We start from the raw sequence: 12,108 nt of genomic DNA, 5'->3' as shown, positions 1-12,108 counted from the left end.
TCATGCGTGGATTGGCAGGGAACTAGGCAGACAGATTGATGCAGGTTAGATATGGAGGATGAGAGTGCATCCTCATGTGGCCCTCTTTCTTTAGAAGGTGGCCTGGAGCTATCTTCCGACCAGAAGCGTGCTGGTCAGATGAGGGATGCGGATAGCTCAGCATTGCGAGGTATGTTCGGACATCGAGGAGTCCATATGCCATATTTTACTTCACTGCCCCAGGGCTGCACAAATATGGATATGTTATTCGGCGCCTCTACCCCTTGGGTGGGAGTCAGTGGAGGATTTGTTACAGTTCTTGAGGGATTCCGTTCGGAGGCCTAGCATAGACGAGTTGGGGGTAGCAGTGGCATATCTGGCTTATTATATATATGGTTAGATAGGAATGGCCGGCTGTTTGAGAGTAGACGGTTGCCCCCAAGGCTAGTGATGGATAGAGCCGTGTCCCTGGCTGTGGAGGTATCCTTACTGGTATCAGCGACTTCACCTGGGTTGGTCAGGGATACCTAGGGTACCTGTTCCGTTGTCTCAGCGTCCAGGTTATCTTCTCTTTCTTGGGTACCCCCACCCCCTGGTTATCTTAAGGTGAATTTTGATGGTGGCATGGCGATGAATGGAGCATCCGGTGGAGTGGGCTTTGTTGTCAGGGACCATGATGGTAGGCTAATTGCTGCTGGTGGTCGGAGTACACCAGGTTTGACGGTTATAGGGGCGGAGCTACGAGCAGCTTGGGAGGGAATCATGTATGCAAGACGAGTTTTGGGTGTCGACAAATTGTGTATTGAGATAGACTCTGCTACGGTGATCGATTGGATATAGAGAATAGATAGGTATGAAGATGGCCATCCGTTGATCTACGATATTCGCAGATTGGTGTCCGCTATTCAGATTGTTCATGTGTACCGAGAGGCGAACAGAGCAGCGGTCAGCGGACTGGGTCACCTTATATGTGGCATGATACTCTGGGGATATCATTTGGACGAGTTTAGCAGGTGTTCCCTATCTGTTACATTGCTTATTTTCTTCTAATTTAGCAGGATGTGCTCAAAATTGGGATATTTGAAATGAAATGGGAGAGAGAGAGAGAGAGAGAGAGAGAGAGAGAGAGAGAGAGAGAGAGAGAGAGAGAGAGATGAGTGGACTACGTGGTAGGTTTTGGTTGGAAAGTCACTTTTAATGACATATTTTTTAGGAAAACGACAAGGAGAGTAGGTGGACTCCGGTGTTTTCAGCTCGTTCTACGTGCTATGGCCCGTAGATTGGGATTATGGGATGGTGATGTGCGTGGATGGAGTTTGTACTTGATGTTAGATTGCGATGGTTGTGCAAATGCCATGGCTATAGATCTAGAACTTGAATGAGAGAGAAAATAAAAAATTAACTAAAAAATAAAAAAATAAACTTTTGAGCCTTATCTTCTTACCTGCTTTGAATGGTATGATGCAATCATTCACACATAGATGATGATCATCAGTCCCAAACTTTATATTTGTTGGGCCAGTCTCCTTTCATTTGATGCATATCCAAGCAATAGTATCATATTATATTATGAATTAGATTGATAATTTATTGCTGAGATATATATATATATATATATGTATATAAAAGGCTCCATGAGTTAATATGAAGTACAATTAAAGATAGAAAAGGCTTCATGATATCAAGCTATTTCTTCAATTCAAAATAAGTTTGAACAATTTATCATATATAAAGATATTTTTAATTTTTTATTTAATTTTAGAAAGTTAAAATCTTTGAATGAAGAGGATTTGAAAAAGTGTTGTCTTAATCTTAAAATTTTTTTAAAGCATAGTAATTATTCTGATATTGATGGTCTTGATCTGTTTTCAGAGTTAAAAGTTTTTTAAAAAAAATTTACAAACAAAAACTAGTATCCTTATTCATACTTTAAGTTTTATAAAAAAAATAGATTCTTTTTCAAATACATGCATTGCTTACAGGATATTGTTAACAATACCCGTAAAGCTGCTTTTATTGAAAAAATTTTTCAAAATTAAAGTTGATAAAATCTTATTTTTGGTCAACTATGTCAAAAAAAGATTAAATGGATTAGCTATATTATCGATTGAAAATAGTTTTTTAATGAAGCTTGAGTACAAAAGTTTGATTAATAATTTTGCATCTCAAAAAGCTAGATGAATTTTTTAAATAATTTTTTTAAAGTCTTTTATACTTATTAAAAAAAATTATTATTTTTTTAAAAAAACTTTTTGGTGAGTTTGCTTTAGGCCCCTAAAGCATTGAACCGCCCATGCATAACTTAGCACTCTATTCTACAAAATAAAGAAAATAAATAATGAGCCCATGATACCTATAATTCTAATATTCACGCATATAAATTGAAGTAGTTTTTATATAATTCAATACGTAAATGTAGATAGCTAAATTGAGATAAAATTGGGTTATCTAGATACTTTGACTATAATCAAAGAGATCTACGGTTTTTCCAAGAGAAGAGCAAGAAATGAACCACTATATGCTTAAATCCAGTTCCGAGTGTTAAAATAGGCTGAATTAGAAAAAAAAAATAAAATTAGAATTTTTTGCATATAAACCCTCTTAAAAATTTGAAATTGCATTAATACCCCGCAAAATATTATTTACATATATACCCTTATAAATGTTTTCTTGTGCATATCTACCCATAAAAAGATATTTTAGTCATTTTTAATTTTAAACTATTAGTTTTTGACCGCATTGGTGCAAGCACATATGTAAGAAAAAAGAAAAATAAAGGGCATACAAGTAAAACAAGTATTTTATAAGGATATACATGTAAATATTAATTTTAGAAAGGTATTTGTTGCTGGTGGTCCAAACCGAGAACGATTGGCACTGCGGTGTGAACGGGGTTCCGTCTGAGTTGTCTTGGTTGGTGTTGGTTGCGCTCCACCTTCCGCCAAGAAACCTGCAAACAAGCCTTGCACCACCACCAGGGTGGTGATGGCCCTCCGACGGTCAAGTCAGAGGAGATTGGAGGAGGAGGAGAGGTGATAATCGCAAGTAAGAGAGTGCTCTGGGAGATATTGCTCACCCCCCCTTTCTCCCCCCAGCCGCATATATACCTGGCTGGGGGGTCTCTCAGGGGGGTTCGTTATCGTGGGGCACGATGGTGTGGCCACTGACATGGCCGTTACAGGGCGTCGTGGAGCAGCACCGGGTACGGCCACGTCAGGGCATAGTGGGGCTCCTCTTTGTACGGCTGATGCAGGAGATCGTGGAGCAGCATCGGATACAGCCGTTGCAGGGAGTAGTGGAGCAGGAGGCCGCGGCGTGCCTCTGGGGAATAGCCTGTCGTTATCAAGAGATCTCCGACTCGGGGTCGGAGCGCTGGATCAAGGGGCAGCCGACTCGGGGTCGGGCTGCGGAGCCGAGGACGTCTGACTCGGGGTCGGAGCGCTGGATCAAAGGGCAGCCGACTCGGGGTCGGGCTGCGGAGCCGAGGATGTCCGACTCGGGGTCGGATTGCTGGATCAAAGGGCAGCCGTAGTCTTCCTGGGCGCGCGTGCCGGTCACGTGGGGCATGGCGGCTTAGTTCCCCCGTAACAGTAGCCCCCCACTTCCGAGCCTGGAACCAGAAGGGAAACAGGTGAAGGGAGTGATGTTTCGGGATTGCCGCCGTTCCTCGGAGAGGCGCGCGCGCTTCGAGCTCCCCGCCCTTTTTATGGCGTATGGCGGTTATTGCTGACCTGGCAGTCTGAGGATTTCGGCGGACATCCTTCCTTAATGGTGTCGATTCGCCTTTGGGGCGCGAGCGACCCTTCAGCAGCCAGGCGTCCTCTGGCGTCATCGAGGCGTCACTTGCCTTTCCGCCTATTTAATCGGGGGCCTTTCTCCGTCCGTCTTCTTCTTTACAGATATTTTCAAGTTTCCCCTTTGCGCAGCTGTTGCTGCCGTCGGACTGTTCACTTGTTTCTCCTTTGGCGCTCTCGGAGCCGTTCTTACCTCTTTTCCGGTGAGTTTTCCCCATTCTTCTACTTAGGGCTCTCCATACTTTCCCCTCTTATACTAGTGTACTCCAGTCGCTCCGGTCTTTCCCCCCTTCCTGTCCCCGTCCTGACCGTAGGTTTATTGGCCATTAGGAATGGGCGAAGTGAGAGCAGACCAAATTAAGTCGGAGCTGGTCGCCACAGATTTAGACAGACTCGTGGCTCGGTACCACCTTCCCGAGGCCTGCAACGCCACGCTCCCGGGGCCTGAGGAGAGGATGTCCCATCCTCCTCCAGGGAAGATCGCCATCAATGAGGGCATTCTCCAGGCCGGGTTCCGCTTTCCCCCTTCGGACTTGGTCATGCAGGTGCTACGGGGTTTAAGAGTGGCACCGACGCAACTGGTGCCGAACTCGTGGCGGGCCCTGACGGTCTTCCAGGTTCTCTGCCGTATGCACGAGATCCCCGCCACCCTGAATGTTTTTTGGGAGTTCTACAGCCTGAGCGGCCACCCCCAGGACAAAGGGTGGTGGTGCTTCGCAGCGCGGCGAGGATGCGGCCTTGTCAAGGAGGCTCCTACCTCCATTCACAAATGGAAGGAGCGCTTCTTTTTTGTTGATGCAGATCCCTCTTGGGAAATCAGGGCGACCTGGGAGACCCCGATGAAGTCTCCGATCGGCCTATCGAGACTGTCAAGGGAGGAGTCCGATGGCTTGGCCGCCTTGAAGGGGTTGGTTGCCGAGGGCCAGCTCCCCCCGGTGGCCCGCCTTATTTCCGAGGATACTTTGGTGAATGTCGGTCTGAGCTCGGTCCCCACCGACCGTGAGTCCGCCACCGATTCTTTCTTGACTTTTTCCCTTCTTTCGTCCCGTTCTTTCCTTTGGTTTCTCCGTCTCCGACTATCCCGTCCTTTTTGCAGAGATCGACGACGTCATGCGGTCGGTGAAGACAAAGGCTGTTGGTAGGGCGTCCCTGCTGGAAGCAGCCCAGAGGAGGAAACGAGCTCTTCCGAGCGGGGCCCCACCGGCGAAGAAGTCCCGTAAGGAGGTGCCTCCGACGCCGACCGACGAGTCCGGGCCCACCGATCAGGGAGACGTCGTGGGCACGGACCGGCAGCTGACGCTGTATCAGCCCTCCGGTGGTAAGATTGCCGCTACTCCGGAGGTATCATCCGAGCCTGCCCGAGACGGACGGGTCGGACGGGATCGGTCCCCGACCCGGCCTTCGACTCGGTCGGCTCCTGATGACTCGAGGAGGGACGCGCCGAGGCCCCGACCGAGCGGGACCCTATCAATTCCTGGGGTGACCCCCGCCCCGAGCGCGATCGGCCGGACTCTTCCCCAGGCGATGGATAGGGGTAAGGCTGCAGAACCACCGTCCGGCTCTGGGGAGAAATCGGGGTCTGCCTTCACTACCGATGGCGCCCGAAATCTCATCGAAACAGTGCTGCTGGAGAAGGACCGTCGGCGGGTCCGGGAGTTGGAGGTCTCTGACGTTGGGGCTGCCAGCTGTGTCTGTCTCATGTCGGTGAGTGTTCTTCTGGCCGCTTTTCACCATTTATTGGCTCTGTTGTTCTCCGCCTGACTCCCTTATTTTTCCTATTTCTTAGCTCGCCCAGTACATGATCCGTCTGGAGGAGTGCTACAAGGAACAGGCGGGGCTTCTGGCGAAGGCCGAGGACCGGCTGAAAGCAGTGGAAAAGGGAGGCCAGGCTGTGGCAGGCAGGACGACCGGGGACTTCGAGGCGAGGCTCCGGGAGGCCGAAGAGCGGGCACTCGGCTTTGCTGCCCTCGAGAAGCAACTGTTGGAGGCTCAGGAGCAGCTCAAGGTTGCCTCGGGTCTCGAGGGCGAGGTCAAGAAGGCGGATGAGCGGGCCGAGAAGCAGTCCCGGAAGGCTGCCGACTACCGGGAGAGGTGGGAGAAGGCCCAGCGGTCAGCCGACAACGCCCGCAACCGAACCCGGTCTCTTGAAGCTAAGCTGGGCGAATTGGAGTCGGCCTTGGAGAAGTCCCGTGCGAGCGATCAGGAGCTTCATTCGCGCCTGACGGAGGCTGAGGCTGCTCGCATTGCTGCCGAAGCGAAGCACAAGGAGGCTCGGGCTGAGCTGCTGAGGGTCTCCACCGAGGCGGAAGGCCGGATTGTGGCGAAGGTCTTGGAGGCGAAAGCCCAGATTATGGAGCGGGCAGAGGCGGCGCTGGCCGAGAGGAGTGCGGAAATCGGGCGTCAGGCGGTAGAGGCTTATCGCCAGTCCGCCGAGTTCGCTCATGATATGTCGGAGGCAGTACAGACCTATCGTCAGTCCGACGAGTTTGTCCGTGACGCGTCGGACGCGGGGGCCGAAGCCTTTGTCTTAGGCTTCGAGGAGGGCCTGGCAAGGGTGTCGGCTAAGTACCCCGAAGTTGACCTGAGCGAGATTTCCCTTCTCGACTCCTCTCCGGCGCCATTGCCTGCTGGTTCTCCTGCTGCTTCCCTACCTCCTGCGGACGAGCCCGACGTTCCCGACCCGGGAGTTCCTCCAAGCTGACCTCTTGTACCTTTCGTTGTCTTCTTTTTTTTTTCGGTATACCGGCGTTTTGCCAAATTGTATGGGCCTCGGCCCTGAAACAATGAAAATTAATGCAAGTTGAATGTTTCTTCATCTCGCCTTCGTCCTTCTTTTTCTTTTAACTCTCGGTAGCGTCTTGCTGACTCCTGGCTCCCGAAATTCTTCCGGCGCTAGGCCAGGCATCCGAGGGTTAGGCCTCAGGAAACTCTTCCGGCGCTAAGCCAGGCATCCGAGGGTTGGGCCTCAGGAAATTCTTCCGGCGCTAAGCCAGGCATCCGAGGGTTAGGCCTCGGGAAATTCTTCCGGCGCTAAGCCAGGCATCCGAGGGTTAGGCCTCAGGAAATTCTTCCGGCGCTAAGCCAAGCATCCGAGGGTTAGGCCTCAGGAAATTCTTCCGGCGCTAAGCCAGGCATCCGAGGGTTAGGCCCCAGGAAATTCTTCCGGCGCTAAGCCAGGCATCCGAGGGTTAGGCCTTAGGAAATTCTTCCGGCGCTAAGCCAGGCATCCGAGGGTTAGGCCTCAGGAAATTCTTCCGGCGCTAAGCCAGGCATCCGAGGGTTAGGCCTCAGGAAACTCTTCCGGCGCTAAGCCAGGCATCCGAGGGTTAGGCCTCAGGAAATTCTTCCGGCGCTAAGCCAGGCATCCGAGGGTTAGGCCTCAGGAAATTCTTCCGGCGCTAAGCCAGGCATCCGAGGGTTAGGCCTCAGGAAATTCTTCCGGCGCTAAGCCAGGCATCCGAGGGTTAGGCCCCAGGAAATTCTTCCGGCGCTAAGCCAGGCATCCGAGGGTTAGGCCTCAGGAAATTCTTCCGGCGCTAAGCCAGGCATCCGAGGGTTAGGCCCCAGGAAATTCTTCCGGCGCTAAGCCAGGCATCCGAGGGTTAGGCCCCAGGAAATTCTTCCGGCGCTAAGCCAGGCATCCGAGGGTTAGGCCTCAGGAAATTCTTCCGGCGCTAAGCCAGGCATCCGAGGGTTAGGCCTCAGGAAATTCCACTCGTTGGTCGACCAAGGCTGGCGCATGCCGAGGCAACTGGTCGGGGCTTCAGGCTAGTCTGCTCCCGGGATGGTCATCGGGTTAGCCTGGCATCCGAGGGCCGAGCCTCGGGACCTTCCACTCGTTGGTCGGCCAAGGCTGGCGCAAGCCGAGGCGACCGGTCGGGGCTTCCGGCTAGTCTGCTCCCGGGATGATCATCGGGCTAGCCAGGCATCCGAGGGCCGTCAAGCCTCAGGAAATTCCGCTCGTTGGTCGGCCAAGGCTGGCGCAAGCCGAGGCGACCGGTCGGGGCTTCAGGCTAGTCTGCTCCCGGGATGATCGTCGGGTTAGCCTGGCATCCGAGGGTTGTCACGCCTCAGGAAATTCCACTCGTTGGTCGGCCAAGGCTGGCGCGAGCCGAGGCGACCGGTCGGGGCTTCAGGCTAGTCTGCTCCCGGGATGATCGTCGGGTTAGCCTGGCATCCGAGGGCCGAGCCTCGGGACATTCCGCTCGTTGGTCGGCCAAGGCTGGCGCAAGCCGAGGCGACCGGTCGGGGCTTCAGGCTAGTCTGCTCCCGGGATGATCGTCGGGTTAGCCTGGCATCCGAGGGTCGAGCCGCGGGACATTCCACTCGTTGGTCGGCCAAGGCTGGCGCAAGCCGAGGCGACCGGTCGGGGCTTCCGGCTAGTCTGCTCCCGGGATGATCATCGGGCTAGCCAGGCATCCGAGGGCCGTCAAGCCTCAGGAAATTCCGCTCGTTGGTCGGCCAAGGCTGGCGCAAGCCGAGGCGACCGGTCGGGGCTTCAGGCTAGTCTGCTCCCGGGATGATCATCGGGTTAGCCTGGCATCCGAGGGCCGAGCCTCGGGACATTCCGCTCGTTGGTCGGCCAAGGCTGGCGCAAGCCGAGGCGACCGGTCGGGGCTTCAGGCTAGTCTGCTCCCGGGATGATCATCGGGTTAGCCTGGCATCCGAGGGCCGAGCCTCGGGACATTCCACTCGTTGGTCGGCCAAGGCTGGCGCAAGCCGAGGCGACCGGTCGGGGCTTCCGGCTAGTCTGCTTCCGAGATGATCATCGGGCTAGCCAGGCATCCGAGGGCCGAGCCTCGGGACATTCCGCTCGTTGGTCGGCCAAGGCTGGCGCAAGCCGAGGCGACCGGTCGGGGCTTCAGGCTAGTCTGCTCCCGGGATGATCATCGGGTTAGCCTGGCATCCGAGGGCCGAGCCTCGGGAAATTCCACTCGTTGGTCGGCCAAGGCTGGCGCAAGCCGAGGCGACCGGTCGGGGCTTCCGGCTAGTCTGCTCCCGGGATAATCATCGAGCTAGCCAGGCATCCGAGGGCCGTCAAGCCTCAGAAAATTCCGCTCGTTGGTCGGCCAAGGCTGGCGCAAGCCGAGGCGACCGGTCGGGGCTTCAGGCTAGTCTGCTCCCGGGATGATCATCGGGTTAGCCTGGCATCCGAGGGCCGAGCCTCGGGACATTCCGCTCGTTGGTCGGCCAAGGCTGGCGCAAGCCGAGGCGACCGGTCGGGGCTTCAGGCTAGTCTGCTCCCGGGATGATCATCGGGTTAGCCTGGCATCCGAGGGCCGAGCCTCGGGAAATTCCACTCGTTGGTCGGCCAAGGCTGGCGCAAGCCGAGGCGACCGGTCGGGGCTTCCGGCTAGTCTGCTCCCGGGATGATCATCGGGCTAGCCAGGCATCCGAGGGCCGAGCCTCGGGAAATTCCGCTCGTTGGTCGGCCAAGGCTGGCGCAAGCCGAGGCGACCGGTCGGGGCTTCAGGCTAGTCTGCTCCCGGGATGATCATCGGGTTAGCCTGGCATCCGAGGGCCGAGCCTCGGGACATTCCGCTCGTTGGTCGGCCAAGGCTGGCGCAAGCCGAGGCGACCGGTCGGGGCTTCAGGCTAGTCTGCTCCCGGGATGATCATCGGGTTAGCCTGGCATCCGAGGGCCGAGCCTCGGGAAATTCCACTCGTTGGTCGGCCAAGGCTGGCGCAAGGCGAGGCGACCGGTCGGGGCTTCCGGCTAGTCTGCTCCCGGGATGATCATCGGGCTAGCCAGGCATCCGAGGGCCGAGCCTCGGGAAATTCCGCTCGCTGGTTGACAATGAAGCCGAGGAACCTCCCGGCCGAAGCACCAAAGGCGCACTTCGCTGGGTTTAGCTTCATACGAAACTTCCGCAAGGTGGCGAAGGTCTCCTCCAGATCCGCAATGTGCTGATCCGCATGGCGGCTCTTTACCAGCATATCGTCCACGTACACCTCCATGTTCCGGCCGATCTGCTCCTTGAAGATTTTATTGACGAGGCGCTGGTAAGTAGCGCCAGCGTTCTTCAGACCGAAGGGCATTACCTTGTAACAGTACAGCCCCCTGTCTGTTATGAAGGCCGTTTTCTCCTCGTCCTGTGGAGCCATCATTATTTGGTTGTAGCCGGAGAAGGCGTCCATGAAAGACAGCAGCTGATATCCGGAAGTCGCGTCGACCAGTTGGTCTATTCGCGGAAGCGGAAAGCTATCCTTGGGGCACGCCTTGTTCAGGTCGGTGTAGTCGACGCACATCCTCCACTTCCCGCTCGCCTTCCGGACAAGTACGACGTTTGCCAGCCACTCGGGGTAGCTCACTTCCCTTATGAAACCTGCCTCCAAGAGTTTGTCTACCTCCTGGTCGACCACCCGGATCCGATCCGGGGCACAGTGTCTCTTCTTTTGCTTTACTGGTCGGTGGGTCGGGTCGACGTTGAGGGCGTGAGAAATGACCTCCGGGTCGATCCCAGGTACATCGGCCGCCGACCAGGCAAACACATCAGCATTGGCTCGGAGGAATTCCACTAACCGGAGCCGAGCTTCCAAGTCGAGGTTGGCACCGACCCGGACCGTGCGGTCCGGGCGGCCTTCTTCGAGGGGAACTTTGATTACGCCCTCGGCCGGCTCCCCGTGCCGCAAGGCCACTTCGTCTCTGGCGTCAAGGGACTCGACGCTTAGGGCCTCCATGGGCTTCTTCCCTTTGAGAGTTGCTAGGAAACACTGCCGTGCGGTTGGTTGGTCACCTCGGACCTCTCCAATCCCGGCCGCCGTGGGGAACCGCATGAGCAAATGGTAGGTAGAAACCACCGCGCGAAGGGCGTTCAGTCCGGGTCGTCCGAGGATAGCGTTGTAGGCCGAGGGGACACGGACGACCAAGAACCCGAGTCGCACCGTGGCTTCTGCGGGTGCAACGCCCGCAGTCACAGGCAGCTCAATGACACCTTCGGCCGAGATAGCGTCTCCAGTGAATCCTATGAGGGGGGTGGATGTTTTGTGCAACAATTGTCGGGACAAGCTCATCTTTTGGAAGGCCTCGTAATACAAAATATCAGCTGAGCTTCCACTATCCACAAGAACACGCCTTACATCATAGTTCGCCATAGTGAGAGAGATCACCATGGCGTCATCGTGGGGAGTCTGAACCCCCTTTACATCTTCATCACAAAAAGCGATTACATTTCCGACCCGCTGCCTCTTCGCGACGGCCACTCCTGATGCTTCCGCCGAGCCCCCTGCGTTCCTCACGGGCCGAGAGCAGCCCCCAGTGATGGTGTGGATCACTCCCGCAACGGGTCGATTCTGCTCCCGAGGCTCCTGAGGGGCCGGGTCGGCCGGACGCGGGTCTGCCGGGGGACGTCGGTCATTTACATATCGACCGAGACGCCCTCGGCGAATGAGAGCCTCGATCTCGTCCCGAAGCTGGAAGCAGTCTTCGGTATCGTGGCCGTGGTCTCGGTGGTACTCACAGTATGCCCGAGAAGGCCTCCTCCCAGGGATCTTCTTCATCTGTCTCGGGACCGGGAGGTCCTCCCGCCCCTTGATTTCCATGAGGATCTGGGCCCGGGGAGTCAGGAGAGGAGTGTACCGGTTGAAACGTCGGGGCGGAGAACGAGGGCGTAGGGCGCCGTGGTTCCTCGCCGGCGACAGGCTTCTGCGCCGACGTTGAGGCGTCGGGCTCCTCCTCTGGGGTGCCTCTTTTCGCCTTTTCTTCCCGGGCTTCAGAGGGGCCTCGGCGGCCTCCTTGTTCCGGTGGGAGGCTGCCTCCTCGGCGTCTGCATACTGGTTTGCCCGAGATAACAGCTCCGGGAAGCTCCGCGGCAGGCGTTTGTCCAGGGAGAAGGTGAGTCTGCCCTTCCGGAAGCCACGCTTCAGGGCTGAGAGAGCCACTTCCTGGCTCAGGTTCCGGACCTCCAGTGTAGCCTTGTTGAAGCGGGTGAGATAATCCCGCAGGCTTTCTCCCTCGTTTTGCCGGACATCAAAGAGGGAGTCGGAGACCAGTCGCCGCCTGCTACTGACGGCGAAATGGCTGATGAAGAAGCGGGTGAACTGGTCGAAGGACTGGATGGAGTTAGCCTCCAGGCCGGCGAACCATGCCCTTGCCGGGCCACGGAGGGTCGCCGGGAAGGCCTTGCAGAGGAGCGGATCCGATGCTCCATGGAGGAGCATAAGAGTCCTGAAACTCTCCACGTGGTCCCGCGGGTCCGCCGCCCCGTCGTAGGGTTCGATCGCCGGCATTTTGAACCCCGGCGGGTTCGGGGTCCGCAGGATCCTCGAGGCAAGCGCCGGCTGGGAGGAGATCTCCAAGTCAGCGAAGGGATCTTTGGAGTGGCCCTTCAGGACC

Source organism: Phoenix dactylifera, unplaced genomic scaffold (genome assembly GCF_009389715.1).
Source record: "Phoenix dactylifera cultivar Barhee BC4 unplaced genomic scaffold, palm_55x_up_171113_PBpolish2nd_filt_p 000564F, whole genome shotgun sequence".
Lineage (NCBI taxonomy): Eukaryota > Viridiplantae > Streptophyta > Magnoliopsida > Arecales > Arecaceae > Phoenix > Phoenix dactylifera.
The sequence above is the reverse complement of the archived record's forward strand: the minus strand, read 5'-3'. Positions refer to the sequence as shown.